Consider the following 13,667-nt stretch of genomic DNA (forward strand, 5'->3'; position numbering starts at 1 on the left):
AAAGTTGGAGAACTTGTTGTTGATGCTCGATGTGATCTTTCACTGCTTGAATCTTTTTCTTCTTGATATGTCCTTCTATCTTGAGAGTTTGAGGAGTGGTAATTTCTTCCAATGCATTACAAGATATGGTCGGATTCATTTCTTGATGCTCGATGTGATCTATCATTTCTTGAACATTTTTCTTCTTGATATGTACTTCTATCTTGATAGTTTGAGGAGTGGTAATTCTGGCCAATGTATTACAAGATATGGTTGGATTCAGTTCTTCTTTCTCGATGTGATCTTTCACTTCTTGAACCTTTTTTCTTCTTGATATGTCCTTCTATCTTGAGAGTTTGAGTGGTAATTCTTGTCAATGCTTTACAAGATATGGTTGGATTCATTTCTTCTTTCTCTAGGGTTGGTTCTTGGTGTATATCATCTTCTTTTGATGTTTCTTGATCCTTTTCTGCCTCCTCTTCATAATCTATGTAAAATAATTTCTTCTCAACACACTTATAACCTTCAGTGTATTTGCTATCACAATTGTAACAAAGCACTTTTTCTCTTTCTTCTTCCAAATGTTGTGGTGTAAACCTTGTAGGTTGTGGAAGGCTAGGAGAAAAAACATTTCCATAATTATAGTCGTGAGTGGTGGGATTCCTTGTTTCCATAATTTCGCTTTCAATTTTTCTTGCCAACCTGAATGCCTTTTCCAATGAATCAGGTTCCCAAAGACGAACCTCATGTTGAATGTTATCCTTTAAAGTCCCTATGAAGACATCAATAATTTTCTTCTCTGGAATATCATTTACCCTTATATTCAATTTTTGGAAGTCCTCAATGAGCTCTACCATTGAACCCGTTTTTTCAAGATTTATCAATTGGCTAAAGAAAGTGTTACTCTTTGTATCCTCATAATGTGCTATCATTTTTTCCGTGAAAATTGACCAAGTGACAAGTGTTTTACGAGAACAAAGCCCTTTATACCATAAAAATTGATTCGGTTCTAAATATAAAGATGTAATATGTACCTTTTTGTAACAGTTGCACCTCATGTAGATCAAAATATTGCTCCATCTATAGTATCCAATTTAACGGATCCTTGCCATCAAACTTCCTCATATTGTCTTTTCTTGATTTTAGGAGCTCGATCTTGAAACGACTATAAATCTGTAATTTTAAATCTCCAAATTCTGAAATTTTGTCATATCGTAGCCCTCTAAGTCCTCTTTCTAACCCCGCAAGTCTGATCAAGATTGGATTGTGCAAGGAAGAGCTATGTCAAATCTCCCACGATGACCTGATTATAGACTGGTTCAGTAGAGCGAACTTGTATGAAGTGCCATGTGTCATTGTTTCAACCTTAGGACCTAAAACCAATACACAGAAAACTATAGTCCATCCTCTTTCTGTAACTTCTTACAAAATTTCAATATGATACTCAAATAGAACGTTATGACGATTTTCCCAAGGTCACCTATTTGGGATGTAATTCGGGAGCCTGCAGAAACCCTAAATGTCTTGGATTCTCTCCGAAAATATAACAAAACAAGATCTGAAATTCGGGCCCAAGCTTCACCAATTTTTTGGCACAAATGGGTTGTAATTTTAGAGTCTGAAACTTCATAGAAAAACAATTATAGCGCAAATGCCACGATGACCTGTTTGAGATGGAATTCTGGATCTTGCAAAAACCCTAACTTCCTTGGATCATATCTTCCAAAATATAGCGCAACAAGATTAGAAATTTGGACCAGAGATTCAGCGCGATTTCGTCTGAAATGGGTTTTTGTTTTAGCTTCTGAAATGTCGCAGAAAAAAGTTATAGCGAAAATGCCACGAAGACCTGTTTGGAATAAAGAAACCCTAGAATCCAAAGCACTGATACCAAATGTTATGAAACCAGCTCACAAAAAGATAGATCAATGCCTTAGAATTCAACCTCTTCGAGGTGGCAACCTCCTTTACATTACACAAATGAACAATTCTTGGATGATACAAATGACAAGACCTCCTTTCTATATATAGGAGTCTAAGGGGTCATAATATAATCAGAGACGACATAACAATAATAATGTAAGGGCACAATAATAACAATAGTGGGCTTTTATGGAGCACAATAATAACAATATGGGGACTACATGGGCACAACAATATAATAAGGGGGTTGTAATAATAACAATAAGGGGTTACGCTAGTAGTATAGGGACCTAATAGACTCATAATGAACTTAAATCTTCAATAATTTGTCTTCACCCATGTGTTGATTCTCCAACGAAGTCGAGCTGCCAAATCGTGCCCCAATCTAATCCACAAGTTTAATTTCATCATGTGCAAATTTCCTTGATGATGTGGGTGCCCACTCACCCTTTGACTTCACTCTTGACTTGAATTTAATTTCCAAGTCATTTCCATCTCACTTGTCAAGTGGAATAATTTATTATTTTCCCATTTTTTATTTTCTGGGATATTTTATTGCAGCATTTTCCCCTCGACTTGGGAGAAGTGGGATTTGGGGGATAAAACACATTTTATGACCTTCAAAGCGTGTCTTAGTAGAAAGTTGAGGTGTAGAGGTATAATTTTGATTAGTCATAACCCCTTCAACTTCTCTAGACATCACTTATTACAATTTACATAAAAAAATTATTAAAAATCCCATCCTGCAGGATATTTTTAATAATTAAAAAATAACCCCTAGACCTAATCAAATTCTGTGAAATTTTATAAATGATCTAGTATGGTAATATACATTGACTCTAGACACTAGCACTCAGCCAAGGCTCTACCATCAAGCCGCACTCCAACTTTGGGTGTATATTTAGGAAAAAAAACTCAATTAGTTATTCAGTGTTGTTTATGAATAATTAGTTAAGTTAAAACCAAAAAAATAAATAAACTCCCTAGAGTGAACTCACTTAATAGTAAAGTCCCAAGCTACCTAGGCCTTTTACATAGCTTTATTCATCATGCTAACATCATGTTTACAATATCCCTGTAGGGTTGCGGAATCTACGTACGGAATGAAGAGAGAGAGAAGGGGCTTAAAAGCCCTGATGAAATTTGGAACTTTGAATGATCTGAAAGTGCAAGAATGCTCTAAAATATACTTTGGGTATGGAGTCTTCAAAAAATATTCAAATTAAACAAGTGAGATGGAAATGACTTGGAAATTAAACCCAAGGGATAGCTCAGTTGGTCGAGTTCCTATTGCTAAGTACCTCGCCTATCGGGAGGTCATGGGGTCAAATCTCCTTGACGCCCTTGGGGTTAGGCCTTGCTAGATTGGCTGGCAAGTAGATCATTTCGGGTCGATCTACCTGGATTTTCTCATGGATGTATCGGTCACTCAGTTTACGTGAACCACCCTAAGAAAAAGCAATATTCATACACGATACTAGGTAACAACACCTATCCAAGATTTTGTTCTTTCAACACCTTGAAATAAAGATAAAAATTCAAATCAGTTACTCTTTTGGTGACCATATTCTATGTTCAAGTGCAATTTTTATAGGAATTGAACTTGTGGGATTCAAGCACATAATATGTATTACCTACTCATGTTCATCACTCATTCATTAGGCTCCACTTCATGGACAAGGCACTGGTCACATCAAATTCACTGATTTTAAGCATTAATTAAAGGGAATTAAATGAATATCTTCCATTATAAACAAGTTAGAATAGACTAAGTTACAACGGAATACTTGTTTCTACCCAAGATGTTACTTCTAAGTGTTTTCTAAGTTTTTAGGCTAAATAACCTTGTCAAACTACACATGTGGTATCAGGTTATAGAGATATTAGAACACATTGAAGAAATTTCAACCCCCACTCCGGTTATCAGTTTTCCTTATCACTCCATGCATTTAGTTTTAAATCCAAGCATGATAAAAATTCTAAAATCTGGAAATGACAATAATTTTCTGAAAACACAAATTTAGAGATTTCACAACTGCTGAAATTGCATAAATAAAACACAGTGAAATTATGACAGCCACACGAAAATAACACAGTGATTTTTTATCAATGTGACCCTGGAAAAACCCCCTACAACTCTTGGGAAAAACCATTTTGAGAGCTCTTTTTTTATAAAAATGTTTTTACAGAGAAACTGAAATACACAGTAAAAATTCCAGCAACCACAAATTACAACTTATCTCGATTTTTTTGGTTGAACTCCGCCTCGAAAATCATGCCAATCAGCAAACAGCGAAAACAGATATTTTTACAGCAATAAAACAGCATTAAATGTTGTATAGCCCACTTTGAAAAACATGCCAAGAACTTGTTGTCCCTCTTCCTCAATTTTTGTGCCTTTCTCCTGTTGTACGGTTTTTCCTTGGGATGCGTGCCAATAAATGTTGCTGCCTAGATTTGCTGAAATGTCTTCTTGCAACTCTCCTTCACTTCCTCACTACTCAAAAATTTTCTCCTTTCTCTCTCTTCTCTTTCTCTCAAATGCTCATGAAAGAATGAATTGATCTTTTCCTCTTCCCTTCTCCTTTTAATCTCCAAATGACCTTTTGGGCTATCCTAAGATTTAATGGCTGAGATTCATTTAGATCTAAAGATGAGAATAAATGTGCATTTAATTCTCAATATCTATTTTTTAACTCACCCACTTAAATTAAGACCCACTTAGTCTTTTATTTCCATAGTCGCTTTTTCACTTTTTAATTCTTCATTCACTTTAATAAAGTCACCTTTAAATTAAAATGTAACTTTACTACTTATAAAGTCATTTTTAAATTAGAATGTAACTTTACCACTTATAAAGTCACTTTTAAATTAAATTGATTTTACCACTTATAAATTCACTTTAGGAGAAAAGTAAAAAATAAATTTGGACACTTTTCCCTAGGCCAAAGATCAAAGCCTTAGGGAACCACTTGTCCTCTAGTACCCAAATTTTAACACTCTCTCTTACCGAGGAAAGTGTTCCTCACCACTCCCATCTTGTCTTTGAAGTAGACATCCTTGCCCCGTGGTAAGGCTTTGGTGAAAATGTTCGCTACCTGCTCATTTATGGAAATGTACTCAAGCTTGACATCTCCCTTTTGGACATAGTCTCTAATGAAGTGATACTTGATCTCAATATTCTTTGACCTGTCATGAAAAACTGGATTCTCTGTGACTTTTATACAGCTCTGATTATCACAGTAAATTACTGAAGGTCTCAATGCCTAACCAAATAGACCAAACAACATCTTGCGAAGCCATATGGCCTCACAACTAGCCAAACTAGCAACCATATACTCTACCTTAGCTAAACTCAATGCAACTGACTGTTGTTTCCAGCTAACCCGCGACACAACTGCCAAACCCAACCCAAAACAACACCTGGAAGTACTCTTCCTATCTAAAGCACAACCTGCCCAATCTGAATCTATGTACCCTGCCAGTCTCACTCCATCATCCTGTCTATAATCCAGACCAAAATCCACAGTCCCCTGCAAGTAACGAAGAATGTGTTTTGCAGCCACCCAGTGCACTCTCCTGGGCTCACACATGAACTGACTCATAGTGTTAACTGCAAAACATATATCTAGTCGAGTGTTGACCAAATACATCAAACAACCAATCAATTGTCTGTATAGAGTAGGATCCACCAACTCGAAATTAGAAGCGTGAAGCTTCTTCCAGTTAGTGACCATAGGTGTAGACATGGGTTTGCAGTCCTCCATGTGAAATCTGCTAAGAATATCCACAATGTACTTCCATTGTCCCAGGAAGAAATGCCCCTCCTCCTGCCACACCTCCAATCCCAGAAAATAATGCATCAAGCCGATATCCTTCATCTCAAACTCTGAAGTAAGATCTCTCTTGCGACCCTCAATGAGTCTCTCTACACCAGTGATGATCAAGTCATCAACATACAACACCAGAATGAGAGGCTCCTCACCCACCACGATGAAGTATAGGTTCGGATCAGTCTCACTCTTTGTGAAACCCAACTGCTGCAAGTATGTATCAATCCTAGAGTACCAAGCTCTAAGAGCTTGCTTCAGGCCATAGAGTGCCTTTCTCAATCTGCATACATGGGACTCATTCCCATGCACCTCAAAGCCCTGCGGTTGCTCAATATAACCTCCTCCTGAATGAAGCCATTGAGAAATATGGTCTTCACATCCATCTGGTGGATCTTCTAACCCATCTCTGCTGCAATCGATATAAAGGAGCGAATAGATGTATACCGAGCTACGGGAGTGAAGATCTCCTCATAGTCAACTCCCTCTACCTGTGAGAACCCTCTCGCCACAAATCGAGCTTTGAACTTCTCGATCCTACCATCTGCAGCGTGCTTTATCGTGTAGAGCCATCTGAAAGTAACAACTGATTTACCTTCAGGCCTTAGCACTACCTCCCAAACATTGTTCTTACTTCTTCATAATAGAAGAATACTCCTCCATCATGGTCTCTCTCCAGACCTGTTGGCTAACTGCCTCCTCATAACTAGAAGGCTCGGAGTCAAGAATGCTTGTTACCAATGCCATGTAACTACAGAACCACTCAGGTGATTTACTCTCTCTAACCTGTCTCTTTGGCCTAGCAACTGATGTGGCCTCACGCAAGGTATCTTAAAGCCACTTGGGTTTCCTCTTCCCTGAGCATATTTCTCCTACCAAAGTGAAAGAATCCTCATCATCATCAGAAGCCTGAACTCTTGAAGTCCTACCAACTGACCTCATGCTTGAATCTGTGCCTGTAGATGCTGAAGCACTGTGCAAACTGTCCATTAGTGGACTACCCTGTGAACTGCTCTATGGACTGCCCTGCATGCTGCCCGAAGAACCACCCACCTGACTCTGAGAGCCACTGCTCACTGATGGACCTGACACTGTAATCGATGTACCTCTTGATCCCTGACCACTGGATCCCTGTGACTGACTCAACTGCTCCTGAGGGTCTGGTGACTCTGGATACTCTAACTCCCATGACCTCCTGAAAGCTCTCTCCTCCTCGAACTTCACATCCTGCCTGACAACCACTTTCCTTTGCGCAGGAATATAAATTCGATAAGCTTTCAAGGTCTCGCTATAACCCACAAAGATGCCCTTGTTTGCAGTGGGCTCTAGCTTGGTCCTGTTCTCCTTGGGGACATAGGAATATGTAAGGCACCCAAAGATACGAAAGTGCCCAACATCAGGCTTCTTCCCAAAAAAAGCCTCCTCCGGAGTCACATTCCCCAAGGCACGATGTGGACTCTTGTTCTGCAAGTACACAGCAGTGTTGCGGGCCTCTGCCCACAAAAATAAAGGTAACCCCTGATCATGAAGCATGGTTTTGGCAACCCCTGCAATGGTTCTATTCTTCCTCTCTGCAACCCCATTCTGTTGCGGGTTGTAAGTAACTGTGAACTCCCTTCTATTGCCTGCCTCAGCACAAAAATCAACAAACTCACCAAGGGTATACTCCCCTCCATTGTCCGACCTGAGGACCTTGATCTTCCTACCTGTCTGGGTCTCCACAAGAGCTTTGAACTCTTGAAACCGCTTGAAGCCCTCACTCTTGGTATTCAAGAAATAAATCCAGGTCTTCCTGGAGTGGTCATCAATGAATAAAACATACTACTCATAGCCACTCAATGATACATGAGACATCTGACCACTCACATCGGTATGTATCAAGTCAAGGATCTCAGTCAATGTTTTAAGACTCCAACTCCGACTCCGACTCGGCCGAGGATCGACTCCGACTCCGACTCCGAAACGGTAATGACTCGGCCGGCTCGATTTCAATGACTCGGTCGTTGTAAAAAATACATTAAATATTTATTTTTTTTATAAAAAAACATAATTTTAAAGATTTTAAACATAATTTTAGATATTTTCATTCATGTTTCCAAACACACCTACAACTGGAGTCCTTGTTGCCTGTGAGACTGAGGATGGTGGATTGGGATCTGCATTCAATTGAACAGCATGTTCAAGTTCAATTGATGTCTCGATATCTAAATCTAAATCAAGATCCTCATCAAGATCAAACTCTGTTGGACGACTCTCCACTACCCAATCTCATGTTGGATCAATGTCTTCCAACACAGTAGGATCTGAATCAGGTCTTTTGTTCAGCAAATGGTTTCGTCTGAGCCGGAGGTTGTATTGGACATAAACTAGATCATTTAACCGTTTTTTATCCAAACGGTTTCTCTTCTTTGTGTTACTTGGGAGCAGGAGCGAAAATGGGAGTGGGAGCGACATTTTCAGAAGCTCCTGGTTTGGGAGCGAATCCCAGAGGAGTTCGACAACCAATGTCACTAACATCAAGGTACATAGAGGGATTGGTGTTCTTGATTAAATAAGAGTTCCATACCCTAATACATGACAAAATTCAATGGAAACATTGCAATCCTCCAATCCTGAAATCCTGAAAAACTGATAAGTCTGCTGGATTTTGAATGAAATCTAAAATTCTACTTTCTCCATATGAAATCCAATGAGGCCGAAACCACTCTCAAACATCCTGAGTCATTTCATGGTAATGTTAAAAATTTAAGTAAAAGGATGAAAATGAAGATTAAGGAGAATGTCACTTTTACTTTAAGAATTTAACATTACCATGAAATTTGAATAGCATATCAATAATAGAGAGCATTTGAGTGTGTTAAATAGGGTTTGGGAGGGGGAATGGACCCCAAATGACATTTAGCAAATTCATATAACACCTTGGAGTCCAAACCAATCAGAAATCACCTTAAAAATCCATTTAAAAAATATTAAATTGCTTTTTAACGTGTTCTGGGCCGGCCTTTTGTGACTCGGCCAAACGTACCGTTTCAAAGGCCGAGTCATGGCTGAGGGTATCGGCAAGGATCAACTCGGCCGTTTCGGTATCGAAACGGCCGTTTTTTAAAACAATGATCTCAGTCGCTCTATGTCACTGCTGGGAAAAGGGGATCTTGCAAACTTCCCCATAGCACATCCTCTACATACATCAAGGTGATCAGAACTGAAATCTGGCACACCAATGGTGATCTCCCACAATGTACTCAAGGCCCCATGATACATGTGCCCCATCCTACGGTGCCAAAAATCACACAACTCTAAACTGCTAGATCTGTTGTTGGTCTTGTCTCGGGCGCTGCTACTCAATGTCATCAGGGGCTGGAATGAGAACTTGTACACCTTGGTATGGCGCACACCAATCTCTCTAGCTGAAGAAGTTGGAGTTCCCCCAGGATATATAAGCACCTGCCCTCTCCTGAACAACACATCATACCCTCTGTTAGGATATTCCGACACATAGGAAATAGTTAAGTTCAACTTGGTCTAGTATAGAGTTAGGTATAGAGTTAGGTAAAGTGTGTTTCTTTACCGTTGTACATTTTGTAACTTACAATCCGACGGTCACGATATGTAGTGATCCGATGGTTCACTCTCTCCTCGGTATTACTGACACTTGATCCGTGGCTTAACACCCGATTGGTCCATGAGTTCTATTTAAAGCGCATGGAGGGTCATTGTTCGGGTAATCCGTCTATGAGAGAAAGCTTATGTAAATTTTCATTCTTTGATTAATAAATTGCCTGAAGTGGCCACGTTGGCTCAGGCCGTGGACTGTTTTCCTCTTTGAGGGTTTTAACCACGTCAAAAATACTGGTGTATTGACTTGAGATCTGGTTGTGAGCGGTGTCCTTTTGGTGTTCTTTCTGAGGAACTTACCCTGTAAATATCCTCAAGTGCTAAGACGGATATCAGGTTCTTCTTCATTCTAGGCACATATAGAACATCTGACACTTTCAAGGGAGGTTTAGGTCCCCTATCAAATGTTAATGTCCCCACACCGACTGCTCTAACAATGTTGTCATCACCAAGTACTACCTCCATATCAGTATCACCCTCTGAAAGCTCTGAGAAGTACTCTCTGGCTCTTGTCATGTGGCGAGAAGCGCCACTGTCAACATACCAAATGCTAGAAGATGCTCTGCTAGTAGCGAGGAATGCACACTCCCTCTGAACCTGTATGGCAGGTGATCCTGCACTAGTGACCTCACAAGCTATGAACCCAAACTCTCGATCAAATCTCTCTGAGAAGCTCTCTATCTCTGCAAAAGCTACCATGGGTTTGTCTTTCTCTTTCTTGTTCTTCTTCTCCGGACACAAAACAGCATAGTGTCCCAACTTTTGACAATTCCAACATTGACTTTGGAAGAGTCCTTCTCCTTGTTCTATTGCTTGCCTTTACCTTTGCCTTTGCCTCCACTGTTGGAAGCTTGCTTCTTTGCTCTGCCCTTCTTGCCTCTTACTAACAATGCCACATTGTCATCCTCCACCTGTTTGGCTGCCCCAAGATGGTTCTTTCTGATCTCATTCTAAATGCAATCATCCCACAACCTCTCCCAATTGAGAACGTTTTCCCGTGCAACAATGCCATCCACAAAAATCTCCCAAGTCTTGGGAAGACCATTCAAAGCAATTCTCACCAACTCAGTGGGTGCAATGATCTCACCCACGGCTGCCAACTCATCTCCCACCGAAGTGATCTTTGTGAGGTATGTTGTAGCATTGTCAGCCTTAGCCATTTTAATGGCCTCCAGTTTCTCCTTTAGGACCATTTTTCTGTTTTCATTTGAGCTCTAGTAAAGACTGGTCAAGGTTGTCCACATCTCATGTGCATAATTCTTTCCTCTCTCTTGAGGAATGACATGATCTTTGATTCCTTCCAGAATCATCTTTTTGCCTTAGCATTATTTTTGTTAAACTGTGCCAACTGTACAGGGTCAACAGGTACTACCACTAGGTTCTGTGTGGTATTTACCATAATGCCCCAGACTTCTATTTCCTCAAAGATGCTCTGGATTCTCTCCTTCCATGCACTGTATTTGGTCTGCCCATCCAGCCTGTCTTCAACTCTCAAACCCAAAGACATGTTTCACTGTCCTACCAAACTGAAATTTTCAAATCTGTGGTAAAGGTTTCTGTTTACTGTGTAAAAATCAGCGCGCTGTAATTTTCACTTTGTTGTCCCAAACGACACTTTTCAGCCAACCAAGCTCTGATACCATGAAGAAATTTCAACCCCCACTCCAGTTATCAGTTTTCCTTATCACTCCATGCATTTAGTTTTAAATCCAAGCATGATAAAAATTCTAAAATTTGAAAATGACAATAATTTTCTGAAAACACAAATTTAGAGATTTCACAACTGCTAAAATTGCATAAATAAAACACTGAAATTATGACAGCCACACAGAAAAATAACACAGTGATTTTTTGTCAATGCGACCCTACAAAACCCCCCTACAACTCTTGGAGAAAACCAATTTGAGAGCTCTTCTTTATTTCTAAAAATGCTTTTACAGAGAAACTGAAATACACAATAAAAATTGCAGCAACCACAAATTACAACTTATCTCGATTTTCGTGCTTGAACTCCGCCTCAAATATCGTGCCAATTAGCAAACAGCGAAAACAGAAATTTTTACAGCAATAAAACAACATTAAATGTTATACGGCCAACTTCGAAAAACATGCCCAAAACTCATCCCTCTTCCTCGATTTCTATGCCTCCTACTGTACAGTTTTTCCTTGGGATGCGTGCCAATAAATGTTGCTACCCAGATTTGTTGAAATGTCTTCTTGCTGCTCTCCTTCACTTCCTCACTGCTCATAAATTTTCTCCTTGCTCTCTCTTCTCTTTCTCTCAAATGCTCATGAAAGAATGAATTGATATTTTCCTCTTCTCTTATCCTTTTAATCTCCAAATGACCTTTTGGGTTACCCTAAGATCTAATGGCTGACATTCATTTAGACCTAGGGATAAAAGTAAATGTGCATTTAATTCTCACTTTCTATTTTTTAACTCACCCATTTAAATAAAGACTCACTTAGCCTTTCATTTCCATAGTCACTTTTTCACTTTCTAATTCTTCATTCACTTTAATAAAGTCACCTTTAAATTAGAATGTAACTTTACCACTCATAAAGTCATTTTTAAATTAGAACGTAATTTTACCACTTATAAAGTCACTTTTAAATTAAACTGACTTTACCACTTATAAAGTCACTTTAAGAGAAAAGTAAAAAATAAATTTGGACACTTTTCCCTAGGCCAAAGATCAAAGCCTTAGGGAACCACTTGTTCTCTGGTACCCAAATTTTAACACACATTTTCAATTTGCATTCATCTAGGCATCCCATGGAATCAAATACTGCATTTACATAGTGTTTCCTCATCATTTTTGGGTGTCTTTGCTTGCTGATTATCACATCAGGAGATTGTCACTTATTAGTGGATTTCCATACAAGTTTTTATCATCTATAGCATTATATGGGCATTCTAGCTTTGCTGTCCTAACATTTGAATTGCAGCTTTCTGATTTAGTTAATTTATAAAGCAGCTTAGTTTTCTAATTTAAGGTCATATTAACCCCATCAGAACCATGTTTTATTCCTTTAGAACAATTAGGAAAGCCCCCCATGATTGGAAAAGTACCAACCCAAAGAAAGAAATCATTAGAGTAAGGTGGCATTTGGCTCTATTCCTAGCAGTTATCCAACCTCTTTCTAGTTTTGATGGAATGAATTTCCGGGTGATAATGGTGACAGCCAAGAATTTCCGGAGAAACTCAAGGTTAAGATGTTAATGTGTGAGTGTGAGTTAAAGGAGACAATACAAAGATCATCTACAGTAACGTATAACACTGATATTCGTCCTGCCCTAGCTTCACACTAACGTTAATCAAAAATAAAGTACAAAGCTATAAACATTAATCAAAGAATGAAGTACAAAGTTACAACAAAATGCTAGTACAATAGTAGGGATACTCTGCCAAACTATAGACTATAGTCTAGTTGGGGGCAGTCATTATGAAAGGACAAAATCAACTGTCATATTAAAAAGGCATCTCCAACTGAATAAACCAGAATGACCCTCAATTGGGAGCAAGAAGTAGCTATGTACAAAGATAAATTTAAAGAGCCAAAACTGTACAGTGCTACAAGGACTATTATGCATATGAAGACCGCTGCATTTAATCATGCTCCATTACTGTCAGGTACCATCTGCAGGTTCACCGGTAACAGATGTCACTCTAACATTCCTGTTAGAGAGTTAGAACTTCACGAATCACAGTCATCTGACTTGAGACTACTGTCATCCAGCATTCAATCTAGGTTGTTGGCTAATTGGTGTTGAGCTGAGTCATGACATTCAAGGAACAGTTCTGATGTACAAAATCTGGTTGGTGCACTGTCATACGATGAGGAGCCCTTAACCCCAACTAATTTGCATTATATACACATCATTGATTTGAATTGTCACAACTCTACAAAGAAACTTGTCTCTAGATATAACCAAAATGATGGTGCCTTGAGGCTCAAACCAGGTATGACATACAATACATGTCAGAAACCACCATTCAGGCCACAATCATCACCCTCAGGGGTTACCGATCACATACAATGGATCAATACTCAGATTAAACAAATTGACATCAAAATTCTAACAAATCCTATAGGAGCAAGCATCATCTACTTAGTTGGCAATGTATGCATTAACATAAAAATTCCCATAATTGGTTCGATATGCGTGCAGACATAATAGCTAGAGTACCTATTTGCCTCTCTTTTCTAATAAGGTTTTAGGTATGGAGAGTCAACCCTCCACATATTATAAAAACCAGATAACATTTTTTCTGAATAAAACCTCTACTTTTATATTTTGATATACAGATTTCAAAA

The 13,667-nt window shown here is 38.9% G+C and overlaps 1 protein-coding gene across 6 annotated transcripts in view; it reads right to left on the bottom strand.

The window, feature by feature from the left end:
- LOC149197187 (Molecular chaperone Hsp40/DnaJ family protein) overlaps positions 1 to 13,667 on the bottom strand; it is a 259,324-nt gene that overhangs the window by 117,904 nt on the left and 127,753 nt on the right. The window lies entirely within an intron of this gene.

Source organism: Pinus tabuliformis, chromosome 2_2 (assembly GCF_031772625.1).
Source record: "Pinus tabuliformis cultivar Carrire ecotype Pingquan chromosome 2_2, CPIR1, whole genome shotgun sequence".
Lineage (NCBI taxonomy): Eukaryota > Viridiplantae > Streptophyta > Pinopsida > Pinales > Pinaceae > Pinus > Pinus tabuliformis.